The sequence below is a fragment of the Trachypithecus francoisi genome, unplaced genomic scaffold (genome assembly GCF_009764315.1).
Source record: "Trachypithecus francoisi isolate TF-2019V2 unplaced genomic scaffold, Tfra_2.0 Lachesis_group10, whole genome shotgun sequence".
Lineage (NCBI taxonomy): Eukaryota > Metazoa > Chordata > Mammalia > Primates > Cercopithecidae > Trachypithecus > Trachypithecus francoisi.
The window spans coordinates 46620410-46645174 of record NW_022681455.1 but is presented as its reverse complement, the minus strand read 5'-3'; the positions used below and the strand labels follow the sequence as shown (position 1 = coordinate 46645174).

At 41.5% G+C, this 24765-nt stretch overlaps 1 protein-coding gene across 2 annotated transcripts in view; it reads left to right on the top strand.

The window, feature by feature from the left end:
- The first annotated feature begins 399 nt into the window (after positions 1-399).
- RCAN2 (regulator of calcineurin 2) overlaps positions 400-24765 on the top strand; it is a 259974-nt gene continuing 235608 nt past the window's right edge. Inside the window, exon 1 of one of the 2 annotated variants that reach the window (XM_033217380.1) lies at positions 400-595. The gene's annotated coding sequence lies outside the window, so the exon portion shown is untranslated. Of the gene's footprint in view, positions 596-1154; positions 1289-24765 lie in introns of those variants that run through there. The other variant, XM_033217379.1, reaches the window with a different exon arrangement.

Below are 24765 nucleotides of genomic sequence, written 5' to 3'. Positions count from 1 at the left end.
AAAAAGAAAACGGCTTATTTATGTAGCAGTTAGAAAGATGACAGAACACAAATCTGATTTAAATGTTATCGACTCCCTCCCTCAGGTTGATCTGCATACCCCCTTCCTTTAATTTCCCGCACTCTCCCTATTACGATCTTTTGCATAATTCACATTCTCTTGCCATGAGACTCAGTCCTGTTCCTATCTGTGTCACCCGTAAGCCACAGGCTTCCTCGCCCATTTGAACTGCTTTATTCCGTAAAGCAGAGGCTTCTACTGGGGTTAACTTTGTTGAGCAACAGATCTACCCTAGATTCCCCTTCACCTTCAGCCCCGTTTGCTGTAGGATACCAACCTCCCACTCACTGTGTCACGGCTCTCACACAATAGAAGTCCTTGCAGCCCCAGCCCTTCTGTCCTCAGGTCTGATGGCTGCAAATCCCGGCAAAGCTGTGAAGCCCGCGCAGGGCACCTTCAGCGGCCTGGGCTGGGCCCGGCGCAGGACTCCAGCCAGAGGGCGCCAGCGCCCACCAAGTGCAGAAGCCCGGGGAAACCAACCAGGGGCTCCCCGACATTTCCTCAGTTAGCCAGAGTCGGGGGACTCAGACATCTGGTAAGAAGAGTCTTTCTCCCAGTACTCCCCAACTACAGTTTGCTTCTCTGCCCATTTCTTCTGGGCTGCCCCCTCACCCTCAGCTTAGTATGGGACCCCGAGGAGCCTCTCCCGGCTGAGGCCGGGACTCCTGCGGCCAGGCTCCCACGTCAGGTCCCCGGAGGCTCCTGCGCCTTCCCGGGCACCTGAAGTGGAAAGGAGGGGGTGCGGGGCTGAGGGCAGGGTGAGAGCCCCGGAGGTGCGGTGGGTGGGAGACCGGGGAGGGCACCGGGTCAGGAGGGAGGAGATGAGAGGAGGCCAGACAGGGGCTTTCGGTTTCCGTGGGTCTGATTGGAGGTTGGCCCGATGAGTCGGAGCTGGGGACGCGCCCATCTCCGCCGGCTCCTGCTAGAGCCTCCGGCTCAGCCCCTCCCTGGAGCCGCTTTGTCCCGGGTGACGGCGGCGGAGGTTGCGGGGAGGAGCGGGCAGCGCGCAGAGACCCACCGACCCACGGCCGCAAAGAGCGGGAGGCGGGGCGCGCCGCGCCGCGTACGGCCTCACGCCCAGGCCCACGGGCACCGCACCGCCCCCTCGCGCTCGCACCGGCGGGCAGGTGAGCAGGCAGCGCCGCGCGCTGTAGCAGCTGGCCCCAGCGGACGCCCCAGCCGCCGCCTCCGCCTCCGCCTCCGCCGGCGCATCGCTGACGCCCAGCAGGTCGGTTATGTAACCGCGCCGGCCAGGCTCGCCCAGGCACTCCGTCCCGCCGGGGCTGACAGCAGCCCCCGGGTCGTGCCGGGGGACCGCGGCGGGGTTCTGGCCGCGGGACCGGGTCTGGGTGCAGGGCAGGGGCGGCGGCGGGGGTGGGGCTTGTCTCCAGATCTGTGGTCAGTCCCGGCTGCGGCCGTGGGGACGGAGATCTCCCACGACCCCCCTCTAGGGGGCGCGGGTCCCAAGGAGCCCCTTCCCCACTGCCTGTGGCCCGGGGATTCGCCTTCCTGGAAGCAGCAGCAGGTGCGTAAGTGAAGGAGCAAGGATGACGCCTGTGATCCCCGAGACTGAGGCTTAGAGAGGGGGCTAGAAGAGGCTAGCTAACTGGATGCAGAGAGCAAAGAAGATCGAGAGACCCCCCTTCTTTCCAAATGCAGAGGCTGGGGAGATGATAGGTGCGCTGAGGTGCAGCGGGCTGAGAATTGTCCTGCTTGGGATTAGCGGGCTTGGGTCATCTAAAAATAACTTCAAGTTTGAAAAGTGAAATGGACTGGAGCGCAGTGTGCCGGGTTCGTTCTGCCTGTGGGATGCTTCGCTCCAGAAGTCACTAGAGGGAACAGGCAAATCCCAGCCGCCTGATCCCTTGGCCGCCTCCAGGTCTCGCTGGTTTCCAGGGTGCCTGGGTTTGCCTTTTAGTTAATGATTTATTCTTCAAGGCACTTCTGCCTTTTTCTTATCCCAGAATGAATTATAGCAGAGTGCATGCTTTGAATCTTTCCTGTTTCTTACAATGGGATAGAGGTGTTCAACTGCCAAATGAATTTTTTTTTTTAAGTCTCAATTTAGTAAAAACAAAAGTTTCTGGGATTCCTTTAATACACATTCCCACAATTTTCCACAATTGGAGATGAAGGGATATCACAGCATTCCAGCTCACACTTCTGTCTCCCTTCAGCCAGAATTTCACTTACCATACAGAGGGGAGGCTTTAGGAAATGTAGGATAACTTTAACAGTGCAACTCAAATTTCACATCTTTATGGTCCTTTATTACATCAACTTCAAAACAAAGAACAAATGTATCACAAGGCACCACGCAACACTTGCTAACCGGCCTCTGCATTCTGGGGGCACAGTGAAGCTGGAAATACCCAAAAGCTGGGAAGGATCAAGAGGCAGGTCAGCACTGATGGTGGAACTAGGCAGGGGAGTAAGCATTTGGCTGCTTTTCAGCATACTCATTGATTTTCTTTAGCCTTAGAGCTATTATATTATGATCAGCCATTGAGTTGAATTAGTCTAAAATGTGAGTTGCACTTTGATTTTAATTCCACTGCAAATCAAATCAGCATTTATTGAGCATCTACTACCTGAGTCCAGTCCATAGAATTTTGTGAGGGAAAAGTGTTCTCATCTAAAGCTACATGATTCTAAGAGCTCTCAAAATGCTTAATGTGTGCAGGTCCTCCAGAACTCACCTAAATTTGGCAGGACATGACTCTTTCTCCAGTGATGAACATTCAACAGACAGAAGTGGAAACTAGAGAGCTTTCTCATTTGCAAGTGCACATCACAGTGTTAAAAACCACTTGCATAATCATTTGCAGATAGTCATACATATCACAAATTATTTTTATTGAGACTAACATTGATAGTACATTGATAGTCTCCGAGGTCTCATTTTCCTGTTCATTTTACTTTCTGTAGCATCCATTCAATCGAATCAGTAATTATTTGTTGGGCACCTACTGTGTGCTTTCTAGGTCCTGTGCCAGAGGCTAAAAGGATGAGGCCCATGCCTCCCAGAAATCAATTTAGCAGAAAAGGAGAAGAAAATAAATGATAATGATTCAACATCATGAGTGTTTAATGAAGATAGAAACAAGTTTAGTGGGAGCCAACAAAAGAAAGAGTGGAAGGAATCTGGAAGAGTTTACATTGTGTCTGGATCCCAATAGGTGGTAGGAGTTGTCTAGAGAAGGGGCTGGGTGTTCCACATTGAAGGAACAGCATACACACATGGCAGAAAGGTCACATTCAGAGGACCCCTACATGTTCTGAGGGAAGATGGGAATGTTTAGAAAGGTTTCACTGAGGCTGGATTGTGAATATACCCTGCTAAGGAGGAGAAATCATCTGGCCTTTAGTGGTAGAAATGATTTCATCTCACTTACATGTTGCAAAAGCGACTTTGGAGTTGTGAGGAGGTGGGGTTGCAAAAAGGAATGAGGAAATTTTAGACCATTGGAGTGGCACAGGCCAAAACAAAACAAAAACCCCAAAACAAAAACAAAAACTCATAAAATGAAATGTGCCTGAACCAGATGGCCTGGAGGAAAGAGAAGAGATCTATACAGAGCCATTTCAGGGGGAGGATCAGTAGCATTGGTCACCAAGTGGATGGTGGTATGGAAGGAGAAGCTTAGATGTCTAGAGGATGGTCAGGCTTTTAACTGAGTTAGGGAGTAAGTAAGAGCAGACTTAAGAAACATGGAGAATTTTTATTTTGAACCACCAAATGAAAATGTTCAGTAGGCACTTTTATTTTCACATGTAATTTCTTCATTTCTGGTGCCCACCTTCTGCTGATCTCATTTCCCTTCATTTCTGAGACTGCGTAAAGCTGCTTTTAGAGAAGAAGGAGAGACAATAACAGGAAGTTGTTTCTACCTTTATCCCCAAAAGTGATACTATGAACTCAGTTATTTGAACTACTACTAGTGGTAACAGGGATAATAATGATAATATCTAACATTTATTCAGTGCTTACTACATACTGAGCACAAGGAAGTTAGAACTGTACATGGTTTATTACATCTGATCTTCCCACTAACCTTATGAGGCAGGCACTGTTGTTATTCTCAGATGACTGACAAGAAAACCAAGGCAAAGAGAGGATATCATACGTAGGTCACACAGTTTGTAAGAAGTGCACCTAGAATTGAAGCCCAGGCTCTGACCAGCATTCTGAATTACCAACGTGAATTAATGCATTAAAATAATTATTTTTTATCCTGGAATATGTTTTTGCCCTAGGTTTGGATATTTGTGGCTGACGCCATAAAAGAGAACTAGACTGAGATAGGAATCCTGGCTTTTGACTGGGCTCTACACCTGATTTGCTGTGTAATGTTTGCAATGTCACATCCCATCTCAGGCTTTCATTATTTTAAATCTGTATATTCATGGAACAAGAGGTTGGTTAGATGCTCTCTAGGGAGTCTTGACATTCTGAAGTCTTGCTGTTTGCTTTCTCAAATTCTCTGCTACTGGAACCGTTGGTTCGGGTTAAGGTCGTACCTGTCTGATCACTTAGAGCACAGAAATACTTCGAAGAGGATTAACACAAATGGTGGCTTCTCCTTAATAGCTTGGTGTGAACTGATCCATTTTGCAGAGCTAATGGGAGTGCCTGAGGTTGGGGAAGCTTGCTTCTGGAAGGACAACCCTGCCTGCATGGGCACTAAAGTAGAGGAATCTCCATTGTCACTTACCAGTTTCTTTTCTTTAGACATGTTACTTTAACTCTACCAGAGTTTCCTCATGTCTGAGAAACTGGGGCAATTAATGCACATATTGTGAGATTGTTGTGAGGATTGAAGCAGGTACTATAAACCAGGCACCAGCACAAGTCCGTCTCAGTGAAGGTGCTTAGGAAATGGCGGTCCCACACTTTGCCCCTAGGGTAAATGACATGTAGAGAGGGAAAGGTAGAGTGTTTCTGAAGACAAAGTTTCCTACTTCATAATTTTGATAGGGGCCACCTCTTGGTTGAGTATCATCTATTTATCTAAGAAAGAAATGTATGTTGGTAGTATAAAAACACACAGCACATTACATAACTTTCAAAATGTGCGTCTCTCAAGTATTCATTAATAGGTTACCTTCTCAGAGATAGAGAAGCATTAACATTCCCACAACACAGAGTTTTCAATTCTTCTTTTGCCAGCTTATAAGGAGGCCAATATTGCTGTAAATAAAGAAATAGTAATGCCATGGTTGGTCATACTGGATTCTATTATTATGGCATAGAATAGAGAGGGGACAGAATGATTTTCTGTTCTGTGTGTGTCTGTGCACAGATACATGCTTTGTCTTCCTGAAGAGTTTTCTGCGTCTGCCTATAAAGTGTTCACTGTTCTTGTGTCTTTTCGCTTGTTACTACCTCCAGGTGTCATATATTGTAAGTTAAATTAATTAGTTGAGGAATATTTTTAAAGATAGAAGCAGCTTTAAACTCAACGGAAACTTCAAAAATCCCTTAAAAATGAGTGACCATGAATGGTACTTTCCAGAAGTTAAAGAAATGCTTCCAAATACAGATCAAACTCCCTGCAGTTCAAAATGCCCACAGAAAATTTTTTTTTATAGTATGGATGGAAACAGCCTTATTTTCATAGCTGATCTTCTATACTCAACTTACTGTAAGACCAGCAATGAAATTCGGGGATCCTAAGCTTTGCAATGTATGCATAAAAAGACATTGTAATGGTAGCTATTGGACCAAAAAAAATGTATTATTTTAGAACTAAGTCCTAGATTTTATTACTGTTTCCTTAGTTCTTTGTGGGAATAATTGCTTTATTATATCATGTAATTGAGATTTGCCTGTTCCAAAATATTATAATTTCTTTAAAGCCATGGGCCATGCCTTAATACTTCTCAGACAGTGTTGGGAATGAAGTATAAAGAGCACGGACTTGGCATGAAAAAGCCTGGATCTCAATTCTGGTGCTGTCATTTCCCTGCTATGTGACCTTGAGCTTCCCATCGACCTAACAGTCATAGGAGCTGGCATTTGTTGAATGCTGCCCCTGTTCCAGATGCTTTGCTCAGCATGCTACATACGTTATCTCATTTAATCCTTACAACAACTCCACGAGGTGGGTATTATCATCACTATTTACAGAAGAGCACACCCTTAGGATCAGGGGGAATAAACCACTCAGTGCCGGGTCTCTGAATTGTAGTTTTCATATCTGTACAATTAGGAAAATAATACTTAATCTCCCCACTTTACAGAGGTGTAAGGGTGACGTACTGTGAGTTTGTGAAAGTGCACGGAAAAATGGAATGCTTTGCACAGATGTTGAGGATGATTGTCACAATAGGGACCTACTAATAACAAGAAATCAATTATAGGTGGGCCTGGTATAGTACCATGGCTGTGAGAAGAAAGATGTCCAAATGCATATAAAATACGTTTATATAATGCATTAAGAATGTTGTATTTCCTTGCCCTGTTCTTTGGTACAAATAGATTGTTTTTTTCAGGGGTAACTTATTTGTTGTCAGTACCAGTGTGGGTCAGGTCAGGCCAGGGCTGATCAGGACATGGAACTGGGTCCAGCTGGTGAAGGGGGAAGGAGACTGTGGTTTGAAGAGGAGAGGTACTGCCAGAGGGGTGTTTTAGTATAAACAGAGAAGGGTGAAAGTCAAAGCCAAGGTCGAGGAAAGGATAGGCATGATGTGGAGTGCAAGAAGGAGTCATCATCAGGATTTACATCAAGTGTGAGTGACAGGCAGGACATGGAGTTTGTTCATGAAGGCTAGGAATATTTTCCAGTGTCTGCTGAGGCCTGTCCACTCAGCAGGAAAACTAGGGACCCTCTGCTCTGAAGTTTTAATTTTTTTTTTTTTCTTGGACATATGTGCTTTCTAGAAAAACTTTGGAAAACACAGGAAAGTATAAAAAGAGAATTAAAATAACATATTACCATGAACAATTGACAATAACTATAAACATTTTGATGTACTTTTCAATTTTTATATGCATATTTTTATAGAAATGGAATTATAACTGTGTACAGAATTTTGCACTCTGTGCATTTCACTGAAAATTTAAAATAACTTTCATATGAGGCCAATAATCTTTTTGAATGTTTTTCTCATTAGTTGCATAGCATTTCCATGCATAATTTTATCATAATTCATTTACACTTTCCCCCATTGTTGAACATTCAGATCCTTCCCAATTATTTAAAATATCATATATACTACTTTGATAAACATCTTTGAGCACAAATTTTTTCTATGTTTTGGATTATTTTCTTAGGAAAGATTGTTAGAAGTGGAACTATTGGCTCAAACAGAACTTCTTAAGGCTTTCTCTGTATACTGACATTGCCTTTAATTGTTTTTTTAGCAAGTTATACTCATGAACATTCCCACAAGCAATGAGGGAGAATGCAGATGTCACCTCTGTCCTTCTTGTAAGCACTCTTTTTGGTGAAGATAAGGGCTGAATGGTGTTAGTGCTTTCCAGAGATAGACTCTGCCCTGGAAATATTCATGCCCAACAATTGGTTCAAGGAAGTTAGGCTTTCTTTTAGGGAGTTGAGGATGAGTGGGTGGGGATCTGGTAGATTCAACATACATGAGTGTTTGTAGGAAAGTTGATTTCTGTGGATGGCTTGTCTCCTGATATTTCTGTTATCAGCAGCCTGGCCCATGGATATAGCAGCCTCAGTGAGAGACCTGACTGCTGACAGCTGTCATCACAGCCTACTGATCTGCTAACGCACACTTACACTAAGTAGAATAGAACCAACTCTGCTTATGTGAGAACTGCTTCAGTATGCTTCTTCTGGCTTCTCGATTCAACAAAAACAGTTTTTAAATCCTGAAAGGTTATCCTGAAAAATATTGACAGCAAATATGGGCACTTATTTACATTAGTTCTATTGTTGCTTTAGTTGGTTTTGACTAGCTCACCTTCTGTTTTTGGGCAAGCATCAGACAGGCAGGTCTTTGTTCACCTTCTTCTCACTGAGACACAATGCAGAGAAAACCGTTTTGAATAAATAACTGAGATAACCAGTTGGAATCTTCTTAAAAATCACTTAAATGGTCATTTTTCTAATTTGATGACTATTCCAATTAGTCTTTTCAAAGAAAAAAAAGGCTTTACATTTACTATTAGGCTACCATATCAATTTTAGTATTTTGATTATATTGACCAATTTGTTGAGGTAAACAGCCAATTTGGATTATCTTCCCCCATAAATGTGTCTAAAAGTCAGGCTAGATTAATTTAATTGATAATTTATTTTGACTTCTGTAACTATTGAAGCTAAAAGCCCAGTATCTGGCTGAGACAAATCAATGCTCAGTTTAGACTTCTCTTATGAGGTTTAATAACTTATCAAGAAAGAAATTATTTATTTGATTACAGATCTCAGCACCTGAATTTTGAAATAGCAGTGTAAATTCAGATAAATTAATGGTGGTTCAAACAAATTTTATTTGCTCAACAGCAAAATTTCGTAGCCTTGACAAGTGAAAACTAATAATTTGTGAATATGTTAAGTTTGTCCTGCTGTGGAGATTAATATTTATTTGATCTTCTGTGATATACAAGCAACTATTTATTTTAAAAAGTGTCAAATTTTGGTCAGGAAACGTATTTAGCAACTGGCATATCACAAAATGTGTTTATTTGGTAGCTTTTATTTTCTTATTTCTGTCTCTTGGTGACTTCTGTTCTGCCCATTACACTTCAAAATTTGACAAGGTAAACAAAAAAATTTGACAAGGTGACATTTAGGTGATGCTCTGAATTGAAATACTTGCTCAGTCAGATTTTCAAACGCTGACCTTCTGACTTTGTGTCTAAGTGCCACAACACATGGACACGGTGGGGATTCTTGGCTTGCACCCTGGATGCTGGTTTGGTTTCAGCCTCCTGAGATATTATGGGTGGGGAGAGGAGATTTCCTTCGCATTCTGTTTGTAATCACACTGGGAGTTCAGTGTCTTTCGTTTTGGAAGGTTAAGAGGGCTGTCATAGCCCCTACGTTTATGTAGACTGATTTGGAAGGACCAGCTCCAGGTGGAGGTGAGATGGAATGGTAAACCTGAAGAGCTTCCTGTGTCTCCCCTGGATCTAACTTACCTTCATCAAGCCAACAAACACTTCCTGCAGGCTGTAGGAAAACTGCTCAAATAATTAAAGTGGAAACTAGGGACATTAAGACAGTTAGAATGGCTCTAGATGGGCTCACTTATGTTCTAGTGTAATTTTCAATAGCTTATATGGGACATGGGGCAGTCCACAGTGTCCTTGTGGGGAGACCTAGGTGAGCGGTTTCCCCTGTGCTCCTTCCTACCAGACAGCTCCCAGGAAGCCATATGGCAAGCACTGAAGGGAATGACCACTTATGATTCACAGAATGACCTTCAGGGTCTCTAAAAGTGGAATCCCCAAACATGGCAGCTCCTCATAATGCTTTCAGTTGTTCCTTAAAAGAGCCTTTAAAATCTTATCCTTATACAAAGATGACTGTTTATCCAAAGATTTTTGTCTTAGGTGATAAAGATTAAACATATGCCATGCTTTTGGTGCTTTTTACCCTTCATTTAGCTTCTTCCTCTTAGCTCAACCTTTATGATGTCCTCACAACCACCCCTGGCTATTGTCTTACAGTTCAAGCCAAGATGTGATACTATGAGAAGGATTTTTTATCTGAGTAAAATTAGAAATATCTTAATGGATATTCATGAAAACTAATCCTAAGTATTTTTCTGACAGTATAACTTTCAAGGGCATATCTTATAGGAAAGAAAATCCAAAGAATAATGCAGGTTAGAGACCTTTACCTAACTGGTGTTTGGGACCCATTTCCATATATCTGGGAGCTAGACATGGTGGATTTCCCAACAGACCCCAGCAGCACTCCTCCTGCCCCATTTCCAAAAACACAATCCCAGATCATGGCAGCATCCTCCTTTTCACTGTTTAGGGACTTTACCTTTAGCCTCTGTTTTCATTCTTCTTCTCTTACCTCTCTCAATGATCCTAGGGCTTGAAAACAAAGATATATTATTTCTCTTCCACAAAAAGGGGAGTGGTATTCAGATGGCAGAATATATACACATAGCTAAAGGATATTAAATTTAATATCCTTTAATATTAAATTAATATTATTTTTAATATTAAAAAATGTATTACTCATTTGAGGCCAGTTGATGAGAATCTAACCTAGGTTCTTCATCTAGAAATGGTTCTTTATCTAGAAATGGTTCATAATCTAGTTTGGTGAGAGCTTATCTTTAAGATAACAGTTTTTTTTTTTTCCCAAGTGTTTTTTACTCAGTTTTTATTATTCCTTTTTGGATCAGCCAGTCCTTTGAGTGATTTTCCAAAGCATCAAAATTATGCCTCTTCTTGCTTTTAGATTTTTCCTATTGAGATAATTACATGCAGCCTTTATAGTATCCTAATCATTGCTTAAACACACCATTCCTATACCTCTTTCTTTATCTTAGGGTTGGTTTATGCTAATATCAAGATGAAGTTATTCTAAAATTGTAGGGTTTCTGTCATTCATATCTATTGTCAATCACGGCAATGTAAATGCTACCAAATATATGCATTTCTTTTCCTAGTTGCAAATTGACTTTTTATGGCTACTTATTAGAGAACCCCAGGAGGCCAATAGTAATAATTGAGACACAGCTGCAAGAGACCAGATATTACTTCTTCAGCTTCCTATTCTAACAAATAATGAACCACCAAGTTGTTTATAAATAAATCAAAAGTCTTTGTAACAAATAACAACCTAAGAAGCAAATGCATACAATTTTCAGATATGAAGAGTTATAGAAGTGCTAGATATAATAATAATCAGAGTAAGAATTGTTTTACTAATGCGAACCAATTTAGAAAACACTGCAACTACATAAAATTATAATTGGATTTTCTCCCATCTCTGTTTCTTGAAATTCAAGTCTTTCTTCAAATTCCATCTCTTTTATATTTCTTCAATTCCTGAGCCCTCAGAAGAGCCATCAGTCTTTGCTGAACCTATATTTATGGCACATCCATAGATAACCTATGTATCTTATTCACTGATATATTTCATTAATTCATTTATCTCTACTTATGAATCAGGTGTGCTGACCACTAGGGTATAAAAACCAGTAAGACATAATCCCCATCTTTAGGGAAATTAGAGTTCAGTGGACTTTAAGTTTCTTACTTGTTTACCTACACCTCCCTGTAGACAGTAAGTGCCCCGAGGGTAAAGACCGAGCCTACTCATTCATCGCTATGGCCCCTGCTACACTCATCACTATGACTTGCATATGGCGGGCACTCAGTCAGTGGTAAAATGAACTGACTATCCATCATATTTATTCTAAATAATTCAGAAACACAAACTTGAAGATATCAACACCTTCAAATGTCTTTAAAGCCTTTGTTCTCTTCACACAATTATTATAAAAACAAGTGGTCGGGTGCAGTGGCTTACGCCTGTAATCTCAGCACTTTGGGAGGCTGAGATGGGCGGATCACGAGGTCAGGAGATCGAGACCATCCTGGCTAACACAGTGAAACCCCATCTCTACTAAAAATACAAAAAAATTAGCTGGGCGTGGTGGCGGGCGCCTGTAGTCTCAGCTACTCGGGAGGTTGAGGCAGGAGAACGGCGTGAACCCGGAAGGCGGAGCTTGCAGTGAGTTGAGATCGTGCCACTGTACTTCATGCTGGGCGACAGAGCGAGACTCCATCTCAAAAAAAAAAAAGAAAAGAAAAAGAAAAACAAGTAACTCTACATGATAAGTTTGTGTAATTTCATTTTGCGTGGGTGAATAAGTCTCTTTTCTCCAGAATATGACCTAGTACCACATCTCTGTGACATAACAAAGCACCAGATATGATTGAGAACAGTGTCTGAATTTTTTATAGGCAGTCGTATTAAGTGCTTCTTCTGTTTGAAACTCAAATTGTTTTGAAATGCTTCTGTTTTGGTAAGAGAGCACATTCTTTCTTCTTTTGTGGAACTTGGATACAAAGCAACTGAACAGGAATAATTGTGGATATTTATTGAGGACCTATTAAGCACCAAGCACTGGCTAAGGACCCCACATGTTATCACATATTGTCCTCTCGACAAACCTGTGAGGTAAGTTCTGTTTTCATCCTGCTGTTCTTTAGATGAGGAGACTGAGGCTCAGGAAGGTTGAGTTACTCTCCTATAATTATACTGGGAGTAAGTGGGAAGCCCAGACTCACCAATGGTCTGTCACCACAGCCCACCATTCCTTGTCAAAGTGGGATTTGTAAAGGCATTTGTGGGACCTACTTTATAATGAATAATACTGATGCATGGTTTTGGTGCCTAAATTTATGTTTTTTATTTGCAATCCAGTTGGTCCAATGCTATTTTAGTGGCCGTGGGCTTATGGGAATGAACAACGGACTTATGTAATTTGCCTCAAGTGAAGGCTATATGACTGCATGGCACACTGGTCCAGTATGTTTAGTTTTGCTGTGGATAAAGAAATGTGGCCGGGCGCGGTGGCTCACGCCGGTAATCCCAGCACTTTGGGAGGCTGAGGCAGGTGGATCACAAGGTCAGGAGATCAAGACCATCCTGCCCAACATGGTAAAACCCCATCTTTACTAAAAATACAAAAATTAGCCAGGTGTGGAGGTGAGCGCCTGTAGTCCCAGCTACTCGGGAGGCTGAGGCAGGAGAATTGCTTGAACCTGGGAGGCGAAGGCTGCAGTGAGCTAAGATCACGCCACTGCACTCCACACTGGGCAACAGAGCGAGACTCTATCTCAAAAAAAAAAAAAAAAAAGAAAAAAGAAAAGAAAAATGTGAGACAGACCCTACTGCATAGTGGGTGGTGGGAGCATTCTGAACCCCAAGACACCTGTGTTGAGGATTTCAGTTTCATAGCCATAATGAAAATGGAGGGTTACTTTTAGGAAAACATCATCATCTGAATATTAAGTAAATGTTCATTTGAATGGAATTGGTGTTACACTTTTGTTGGTATTTGGTTAAAACTTCTAGTTGGAATTTGATAGTTTTAGAGGAGCTGAAACTATAAGAATTAAGTTTTATGTTTGTATATATTTAAGTGTCATTACAATAAAAGCCATGTAAGTCAAAATTGGGAAAGGAAGCATTCTAAATTGTTCTTCCTGAAAAGGATGCTCTGTACTCAGTTTTTCAAAATTGAGCATACTGAATTATTCTGCAATATCTAATGAAAATCTTCGATGCAAAAAAATGATTTCACACCCATCAGAGGTCTGACCTGCCCACTCTAAGTCTTTCTTGAGAGATGAGTCATTGACATTTCCTTTGAACCTGTAAATATTATCTGGGACAGTAAAGATCTGACCTTGGGTGAAACTCTCCATTGCTGTGATTCTCTAATGCACCTTCAGTTGGCCCTGTCTGTCAAGATGCTTGTAGATTCTTTGTCGCCCTTTGTCCCGATTCTGATAACTCACAGTTGTTTATGCACATCGCCAATTGTTTGTAATCATTTTCTTATCACTACCATAAAGATTTGTGAATTTGGGCTAGGAAGTAGTACCAGCTTCACCTAAGCAGAGCAGATCATGACAATGTACTGGAATTTTAAAAACTGCTGGCTTAAAAGATCTCTCAGTCTGTCCAAAATGACTACATTAGTTACTTTTGAGTAAAGAAAAAGAAAGTCTCTGTTAAATGCAGACACGGGGAGAGGGAGTAGTATCTGACAGCATATTTATCCTTAGTTTTTTGGTGTTGCTTATGACGAATTTCCAGTAAGACTTTGGAGCACTAGAATGGAGGACAGTGAGTTCTGATAGAAAGGGAGGAGAAGCTCATTGTATAGCATGTGGACATGGACATGTGATGGGACTTATGAGTGAAGGAGGCGGAAACCAGGAAGGAAAGGCTAGCTTAAGAGCAGTGCCAATCTTGGGTAGCCCAGGGCCATATTGTAAAAGAGGGGATTTTTTTTTTCTGTGCATAATGTACTGTTCTTCTGTTATTTACAATTTCAATAAAGGTTTTCTGTTTTAATAAAATGTGTAGAAATGTGTTATAGGTGTTTGTTGTTTTTCTTATATCACTATCGTTCTTATTATTATTTCCCAGCAGCCTGCGTGGTAGAGAGAGATTATCACTGGGTGCACAGAGTGGGAAATTCAAAGAGCTGGGCTTTTGTCTTAGATGGGCTGTGATTTTCTTGTGAGAGATTGGGCTTTCCCTTAGTAACATTTTGGCCTCAGTTTTCTAGTTTACGTCATTAAAGTATTGGGCAAAATGATCACCAGAGTTGCTGCCAGCTCTTTCATTCTTTGTATATTCCAGTCTTTGCCAGAAATCATCATAGCATCCTTGGAATGTTTCATGAAAATGACCAGTGGTAGTTATTATTTTAATGCTCATCTTCCATGCACAGCTATTCTTAAAGACTGTGGGAATACTTACTTTTGTTATCTTTAGTGAGAGAGGTATTCGATAGTTTTTCAGGGAATCCTTAAGGTTGAGCCACCAGCTGATCAAACATTTCCATATACTTTAGAGTTAGCCATTTTATGGTAGGAGCTTTTCTGTTCCTTTCTCTGAGTTTGCTTTTAATTGTACTGCATTCTGCTAGGGCACTTCCACCCTAGAGATGGCAAGATGGATGTGTCCTACATCCTAGCCAGGTCTTCAACTGACAGAGGGGAGAAAACGATGGCATTGATTTTTGTAGGAATTGGTAACTTGTTATTTTTATACTTTGTTACGACTCTTGAGTGTATTGTCTGGCAAATCTCTTTTCAGTAGATAATATTTGTATTAATAGGTAACACTTATCTAGAACTTATTTTGTGCAAGGTATTATTTTAAATCTTTTATTCATAACATGATATCTGATCCTCATAGTATCTGCATCCACATTTGACAGATGAGAAAACTGAGGCACAAAGAGGTTAAATAGCTTGCCAAGGCCCCACAGCTGGTAAGTGGCACAGCTGGAATTCAAAGCCAGGCATCAGCACACAGCATCTGTGGTTTTTATACAATTTGATTCTAGCTTTTATGTGTTAACCAAAAATGTTAGACTCATTTTATCATTTTTATAAATCGAGCCTTGAAGATCTCACCAATAATTTTATCCTAAAAATGGATTAATTCGTATGTTTTGCCCCTGCTTTTCTGTTTTTCACTTTTTATGTCTGGTAAATAAGCTGTTAGAAACTCACAGAGTCCATGTATCGTTATGTACCAGAGTTGGAGAGGGAGAAGGGGAGGATTCTAAAGGACATAGATGAACGGCCAGATGAAGAGTTATATAGAGTGAGGTTTAGAAGGGCCCTAAATGCAAGAGCTTCTGTCCCCCTGCAGTTGAGATGTGCCACCCTCCTGGCCCATGGATGTATTCAGCAACCTGGAAGCAATCCAAACTCTGTTCTTTTATGTTTTTTTTTTTTTTTTTTGGAGGATTCGTCATTCAGATATGATTGATTACATGATTGACCACTGGTGATCAACTCAACCTTCAGTTCCTTTCTTTTCCTTTGAGGGCAGGGAAAGTTTTAACCCTTTAATCACATAGTTGGCTCCCTCTGGCAACCAGCCCCTCATCTTGCAGTTATCTAGGGACTTTCCAAACATCTCCTGACTGAAAGGGGCTTGCAGTGAGTAAGAGAAGACACATTCATCTTTCTTGCTCTGTAACTGCTGTGAGCTGTTTAATAAACCTAGGACAAAAGACAAAATATTTTCACAAAGGATATTCCTATTGCTTCTATCACTCTAATCACTTAGGATATTACAAGGGTTTCTTTCAGGAGCTGTGAGCCAGGAACCTTGGACAAAGACCAAAATATATGTTTCTTTTTATATCATAATATCACAGCATGACACAAAGAACCTTCCACCTTCAGGATTTGATCTAAGAGGGCTGGCACCATGTTTTGTTACTCACCGCTGTGCCCTTCATGACTAAGCATCTTGCATGTAACAAGCACTCATAAAGTATTACTGAAATTTTTGGATAGATTGGATGACCGTTGATAGCATTCTAATTATGTTATTAATACTCAGTGGATTATTTTTTACCTAACCATAAAAATAATGCTACATAGCTTTATGGATTATTTGTTTCACTTCATGCATGCCAATTTACCAAAAAATATTGCCTTCATTATTTTGGCCTAGTGGGATGGAAACATCAAGATTCAGGGGGTCTTCATTCTTGTTCTGATTCTGCTGTTCTAGCTATGAGATGTTGAACAACTGAGCCTCAATTTTCTACTCTGTAAAATGGGAATTATAATAACTGCCCTGGTGATCTCATAAGGCTTGTGGAGGGTCAGATAGCATAATAGCTTAGGTAACAAAAGATGAAAGGCATTTTTATTCCCAGCATCACGCAGTACTGCATTCCCATTATCTACTACCCCTTCTTCACCAGTGTTACTTAGTCCACCTGCATACTCCATCTTTGGTTTCAAATTGTAAAAAAGAGTCCATGAGAACGTCTGTTAGATGAATATGGAAAAGAGAAAGAAGACCCATTTTGGGTGATTCATAACATTCCCATTTGACCCTGAAAGCTGTGAGGGCAGGGATCATGATGTTCAATTTGCTTTGTTTTGTTTATCAAGAGCATGGTAGACCCTCCATGATTGTTTCTAGAATGAATAAACATAACTCCTGACTTCCAGTGTTAGATCATAGAGTCAAGTAGCCATTCTGTGGTCCATGAGAGTGGAAGCAGCAGTCACCATCAGATGCTGGAGAGTACAGCATTTCAACTACTCTGCTTAACATAATACAGAAACCAACTTGTGTGGAGGGAGAGAAGTGACTATAGAGAAATAATTTCAAGTTGAAGTAGCTAAAGAATGTTGGAATTATAGCTTTTCTGTTGGTTTGGAAAGCACTGAAGCCTTGGAAAATCCTTCTTCACTTCCCTTCAAGTGTCTTGACATTGGAGAAGAGGGTGGAGCAGCTCATCTCCTCACAGCCTGCTCACATCTCCTTTCTGCAATAGGCACTTACCCTCCCTACTCCCTGCTTTGCAATGGACATACCAATTCACTGCCTACCTGAAGTTAAAAAGTGGAATTGCTGCTCTGTATGGCCAATAAATTAGCCTAGAGAGCATGACTTTCACCTACCAGAAACTTGCTCAAGTGGGTATTTCTTGAACACAGCAATGGCTTCTGCTGTTGAAGCAGAGGATGGCAACATGCAGCTATTAGAGGATTTCTCCCCTCCCTAACCAATAGTCATAGAGCCCTGAGAATACTGAGTCATGTGCAGAAGACCTCACCTCCAACCTAATTTCCAAGTGACCAGGAATCAACAGCTGGTCATCAGTTTCCCTCTAAGATGTGTGCTGCTGGGTTCCAGAGATGAAATGTGGATCCAAACTGTGTTCATCCCATGGCAAATGGGGCGCTTTGTCAGGACATGGACTGAAACAGAGTTGAAAGAAATATTTAGAACAAAACTAGTTTGGGCATAATATGAAGTGCAAGAGGGCGGTGGGGTCGGGGAGCTGGAATGCTAGAGCCAAGAGCAGCTCTGTATTCTCAGGCAGGTTTTGAGATTACTCAAAAATAAATGACACAGATACTTGTCAGGGCTTTCTGAGCATTTTCTGAATATTGCTTTAACATAAACTTCAATGAAATAAAGGGCTTCTAGATATTAATCTAGACCAAGAGGAAACATCTTCAGAGCTTCTGGGATATTCTTATACAGAAAAATAAAAAAAACTCGTCTTATTCCAGTATTTCTGAAAAATTGAACAGTGTCACAAAATACTTCACCAAATATTTGGAAATCCACAAAAATGCCTAGAGCAACTTCCTGCTTTAGAAAAAAAATAATGTGAGTAGTAAAACAGTAAGACAATGTTCACCTCGAAAAGATAAGCCTTGACTTTCCCCTTAGAGTACAGTCGGGCATTGGTATATCATTTTTCTATGCCACCTGTTGCTTATGTTTCTTTCCCAGCTATTCACCCCCTAATTGTGTTCAATTTATATTTTGTTCCTCCTCTTTGGAACTACACTTTTGGAGGCATTGGAACTCCAATCTGGAGATCAAAGTTATTTCTTAGTCTTCAGCGTCCCTAATTTTCACAAAGCAATGATTCCAAAGGATTTCTTCCTTTCCCAAAACCCACTCAGTATGCTTTTGTGAGGACACTTGTCCTAATTCTCCCACTTCTCTATCCTTACCTGTCTCTTCCTTTCCAAACCTACCATCACTCACTTCTTGCAGAACCTTGTTGATGGCTGCTTAGGTGGTCTTCTATTCATATGCCCTTCTCCAACTCTTAACTGAGTTGCTAGGGAATTTTGTTAATATTTATTATGATATTAATAGCACTCTGTTGCTTCAACAATATTCCTCATTCCTGGCCTTTACTGAGCTAGAAACAGATTTTATGTCATGAAAGGTACGTGGCAATATGGCTTCCCCCTGCCTCCCGCCTGCCCCATGTGTCAGTCTGGACTCCTGTAGTTCTTTTAATGTGCTGTAAGCTCTCCCTTCTCTATATATTTGCTCAAGATTTTTCCTCAGCCTGGAATGTTCTTTCCACCCCCCAACTACCTCCCACCACCCTTTCTCTAAATGTCTGCTGCATTCCTTTCTACCTATTCTCCAATTCTGCCTGTTCCTGAATCATTGCCTGATTCTCTCTCCAGCTAAATCCCTTTCCCCTTTGAGTCCCCAGAGCTCTGCCTATTCTGGTCTTCTTCTGATGTCCACCTCCATTCTGGGTCGGGGTGTCCCTGCATAATCATAGTGCTCTCCTTTACCACCCACTCAGGATGAGTCCTTCTGTCCAACTCTGAATCATCTAAGAGGAATCAAGACAGTTTGCGCACAGCAGCTTCTCAATATATTATTTTAAAGAGAAATATGTGAGTTTATATGTAAGATTCAAAAGTAAAAATACTATCTCTGTTTTATAAATGTACCCTCATTTCTTTCCTAAGAGTTTATATGAAGAGTACCCCTAAAGAATAAAATTACAGAGGAAAATGGTTTAATATCCATGGATATTATTCAGACCTGAATGATAACCAGCAGCCTTTCCCTTATCCACAGTCAAAATATGTCACTGATTTATCTAACCATTATCAGGTTAAAAAAAATCCCAAGTTAGTTTTGGATAATATGTAGTTTTCTCTATGAAAATACCACCGAGGTCATAAACCCGCTGAGCATATACTGGACTAGCTTTGCCATTGACGTGTTTTATATGCTGCTGTTATTCACATTTGCTTCCTGATGGTAATGGAAGTCTCTAGTCAATTACAATTCTGATATTTTATTGGTTATTTATAGGTAATTGTTGTTAAAAGAAAACAACAACAAAAAAGCACAGACAGCCAGTTAAATAATTCAGTTCACTAGACATTTACTGAATGCCTCTTATATGCTAGGTATGAGATAGGGGTGTGTGTTTATGTGTGCATGTCTCTGTATGTGTGTGATGTCATTCTTGATATTAAGAAGCTATAAGGTAGGGTCATAACTGATTATCGTGGAGGATGAAACAGTATGCCGTAAAATATTATATATGGCAAAAGAAAGGAGAGAAAAGTACTGGTAAGCTTTAAGAGTTTGCAAATTAAGAGAATGCATAAATGTGTATATGTACATTTAAACATGATTTGTAGAAACAGACAGACATACGTGCGTATACTTAATCAAACTGTCCTGAAATATGACTTCTAAGAGTTCAGGCCTGTGGACCCCAGGAAAATCACATTGTCACTTAAATTAAAAACTACAGTTATCTGGAAAACAAGATTTGGAGCTTAAGTTTGGTACTCTGAGTTAGTCCCATGAATGGACTTTTTCTCCCTCTGGGCTACCAGAAGCCAACCTAAGTAGCTCTTCTCTGGGTGTAAATCCCTAGATCTTGTTACTTCAGAAAAAGTTCCAGTGTTCCTGTACTCTCTTTCCCAGACTGATTGACTTAACTCAGTTGGTACGTCCTCCAAGTTCCTTCTTCTTTCAAGACTTACATGTCTTAGAATCTAAGACTAAGACTGAGTTTTGATTCCCCAGTCATTCAAGAAATTCCACTTAGTCTGTATTAGATACCCGGTACAAAGTTGAGTTCTAGAGATATAAAGTGAACAAGGTAGACAATCTGCGTTTGCAGGTTGGGAAGAGAGGCAACTACACAATTATAGTACAGCAAGGGAAGGGCTATGATTGAGAAAGATAGCATCATTGGGGATTTATTTTGGAGTTAAACATCTACACTGTCCTCTCCATTGCCTGACTGAGCACAGAGGAATGCAGTGGGGAGAGTCACAGAGAGATTTGACAGAGACTAAACTAACACAGGCACTACAAAGGGACTATTGCTTGACTTTACTAGTTGGGTACCTACAATATAGCTATATGTTACAGACCATTGCTATTAAAAGGAAGTCCTAATACATCCATCTTTAGAATTTATTTATTTATTTATTTATTTATTTATTTATTTATTTTTGAGACAGAGTCTGGCTCTGTCGCCCAGGCTGGAGTGCAGTGGCCGGATCTCAGCTCATTGCAAGCTCCGCCTCCCGGGTTTACGCCATTCTCCTGCCTCAGCCTCCCAAGTAGCTGGGACTACAAGCGCCCGCCACCTCGCCCGGCTAGTTTTTTGTATTTTTTTTAGTAGAGACGAGGTTTCACCGTGTTAGCCAGGATGGTCTCAATCTCCTGACCTCGTGATCCACCCGTCTCGGCCTCCCAAAGTGCTGGGATTACAGGCTTGAGCCACCGCGCCCGGCCTTTAGAATTTATATGTGTGCTTTTATGTCTGGAGACAATCTGTAGCCTTTTGAATGTGGGTGTCCATTACATTGTTTGGAATTTGGGATATATTTTCCTAGAGAAGCATCATGAATTATGACCAGATCCCCAGGCTAGCCCAAAAGCCTGTTATATGCGTGATGTACTTGATGTAAAGTACAGGAGTGTTGATTTGAGAGATCTTAAAAGCTATGTTGTGGTGGAAAAATATTCAGAATTCCAGGTTGGAATACAAGCAAGATTATTTTCCCCTCTGTAGCCTTTAGAGTGAGAACAAGGTTTCCTGTTCCCCACCCACTTCCTTACAGAACAATGTGAGGAAGAATTCCATTAGGTGCAGGTCGCTGAGTCCTAGGATAGGTGCTCTAGGGGAGGTAGGGGCTAGCAGGTGGTAAGAGGCAAGGGGGACCGTGTGTTTGTGTGTGTGTGTGTGTGTGTGTGTGTGCGTGTGCACACCTAGTTGTTGACTGTTGAAGAAGGTTCATATACTATTTTAAGCGCTTTACACGTGTTATCTAATTGAATCCCTATAGCATACCCCCATGCAATGGTACCATTATTATTCCTCTAAAATGGTGGTGTATTTCAGGGCTCAGGCCTTAGACTTCTTCTCTCACTAAACTCACTCATCCAGTCCCATGGCTGTAAGTGTCATCTATTTTATTCCCCTCTCCCCTGAACTCTGAACTCATGGCACCAACTGCTCATTACTTAGAGGAATAATAGGACTCTTCATGACATGTCCTAAACTGGACTTCTGATTTCATCCCTCTGAACTTGCTCCTGGCACAGTCTACTCCATCTTAGTAAATGGCAGTTTTGTGCTTCTAGGTGTTCAGGCCAAAACCTTGGTATTACTCTTCAATCTTCTCCTACTTTATATCCGGTCCATCAGCAAATACCATGTGTACATTAAAAACACCCAGACTCAAGTTCCTACTGATTCTCACTGTTTCTGCTGCCACCTCTTTGGTCTGTATCACCATCATCTATCTGCTACCTAGATTACTGTGATTGTTTCTTAGTAGGTTCCCTACTTCTGTCATTGTTCCATTGGTCTATTCTCCAGAAAACAGCCAAATAAATTATTTTAAAACGTAAGTCAGTTCTTGAAATTCCTCTGTTCAGACTCTTCTAGTGGCTTTCCATCTCAGGGTAAAATCAAAAAGTCCTCTCCAAGGCCTGTAAGACTCTGCATGTCCTGGCCACCTGCTTTCCCTCTGAACCCATTTTGTACAGTCTTTCTTTCTTACCAGCCTCACCTTCTTCCTTATTGATCAGAGACATATTCCTGACCACCCCTACATAAAGTATATAAAATGGCAAATGCTCTATACCACAGCCACACTACACAGGTTTTGATAGGTTGGTAGAAATACTCTGAAGGGTGTCTGTGCCTTCTGGTGGAGTGGTGAATGAGGTGAATGAGGAGAGGTGAGTTCACCACAAGAAAAATGAACAAAGACTGAGCCATGCACGATGAAGGCAGACTTCATCCTCGACACATCTAAGTCACGGGCAAACCATGTTTATGTGATCAATTAAACTTGCTTTCTTGTTAAGACTCATGCCCTTATTACATTTTTAGGTGTTTCATATTTAGTATTTGAGGTAATTGTACATTGTAAGTGAAAAAAACAATAGTTCTGTTGGGAGGAAGGAAAATAATAAAACCAGTTTTAAGAAATATAAAAAATGAGAAAAGTAAATGAACTGGTAGAGAGAGGGTACACAGAAAACTGGTTTGACTCATTTAATGACCATTTTTGTATGTGTCACTGATATCTGAAAGGTAGAGCTATTAAGTAACTCTATAAAGAGACAAAGAGCAATAGTTCCTCAAAAAGACAAGCAAGCCTAATATAATGTTTCTCATCTTAAATATCACCCCTTTCCTGGTACTGAACTAGGTTTTATAAATCCAGTGGTGAACACTGATCTCTAACATCTTAATATGGCACTTCAATGTTGTTGGCTGTTTTTCCAGTTGTACATATGGGATAGTGCTAGGATTGGTTAGAAGAGCAGGAAGGTAAAGGGGGTCCTAGTTCTCTCCTCTAATGTAAAGAGCTTCCATTGGTCTTGCTGGAATTCCAGATGGGCCCCTCATAATGTTCTAGTTGTATTTGTCAGGAGTCTGTAGGCTGTACTATCGAAGCCATTGTCTTGACTATCATGGTGTCTTATGATGGTTTCAGTTCATTAAAGTTGTTTTAGTTCATTTTGTGCTGCTATAACAAAATATCTGAGACTGGGCAATTTAAAAAGAAGAGAAATTAATTTTCTCACAGTTCTGAAGGCTGGGAAGTCTAAGATCAAGGTGTCAAAGATCAAGGAAGTCCAAGATTGAGATTTGGTGGTCTGAAGAGGGTGGCTCTGTGCTTCCAAGATGGTGCCTTGTTGCTGTATCCTCCACAAGGGAGGAATGCTGTGTCCCCACATGGCGAAAGGGCAAGCTAGCTGAATGCTACATGAAGCCTCTTTTTTTTTTTTTTTTTTTTTTTTTTTTGAGACGGAGTCTCGCTCTGTCGCCCAGGCTGGAGTGCAGTGGCTGGATCTCAGCTCACTGCAAGCTCCGCCTCCCGGGTTCACGCCATTCTCCTGCCTCAGCCTCCCGAGTAGCTGGGACTACAGGCGCCCGCCATCTCGCCCGGCTAGTTTTTTTGTATTTTTTAGTAGAGACGGGGTTTCACCGTGTTAGTCAGGATGGTCTCGATCTCCTGACCTCGTGATCCGCCCGTCTCGGCCTCCCAAAGTGCTGGGATTACAGGCTTGAGCCACCGCGCCCGGCCATGAAGCCTCTTTTGTAAGTACCTTAATCCCATTAATGAGGGGAGAAGCCCTTATGACCTAATTACTTCTTAAAGTCTCCACCTCTGAGTACCATCACATTGGCCATTAAGTTTCAATATCTAAATTTAGGAGGGGACACATCCATACCATAGCACAAGCATTCCACCAACTCTTTTGGACAAGTAGAAGGATGGTATACATCCTCTTCCCACTTCATATCTAGAATGGTCTTTGTTGTAAAGCAGTGTGGAGGCCAGGACAGTTAAGTTACGAGTTCTTAAAAGGTGGATTATCAACTAAATCACCTAGCTGTTCCTACTTGTGTCCTCTACTGGCTCAATTTCTTCCCCCAAATGCTTTGTAGATTTTCTCCAGAAACCTTACTACCAAGACTGGTTCCATCCTCCACGAGCCCTAGCCCCTGGTCAGTTGCTGGAGTGGGTGAGGGATGTGGTGAACGGGTCCCAATTGCAGCAGGCCAGAAAGGACTTTATGAAGGTTTCAGTTTGTTTTTTTTTTCTAGGCTAGAATCTGGGTCAGCTCTTTCTTGTAAACAACACATGGCACTAGAAGTGGGAGACTAATTATGGATCATCTTGAATTGTGACTTTCTGACAATAGCGAGAGAAACTGGAAGTTATTTCCACAACTACCCAGCTCTGTGTCAGTGTTTCAGTTGTGGCCCTTGGTTGAACAGGCCAAGGGCAGACAGCTCCATCTAGATGGGAGGTGGCAATGCAGAAGTCCAGTCAGCCCCGGGTTCTGTAGGAACCTGAGGGTATTACAATTGTAGACTTGAGAGAGAAAGAGAGGTATGATAGAAACCGTCTTCAGCAAATGGATATAAAAAGAAGGGAAGGGTTTTAAAAGTGACCTGAAGCAGCTGGGGGCAGTGGTTTACTTTCAGATCAAGAGCAAATTGTGCTAACAAGGAAAGTTAAGGAGGAGAGAATGAAAACACTCAGCCTTCCGGATTTAACACAGCTGGAGACAATGAGAATCTGTGAGAATCAGGAAGTCACTCAAGTTGAGAAAGTGCTGATTAAAGGTGAGCAAGGCCCTGGAACATCTACTAGGAGAGAGAGAGAGAGAGAAAGAGAGAGAGAAGAGAGGGGAGAGAGGG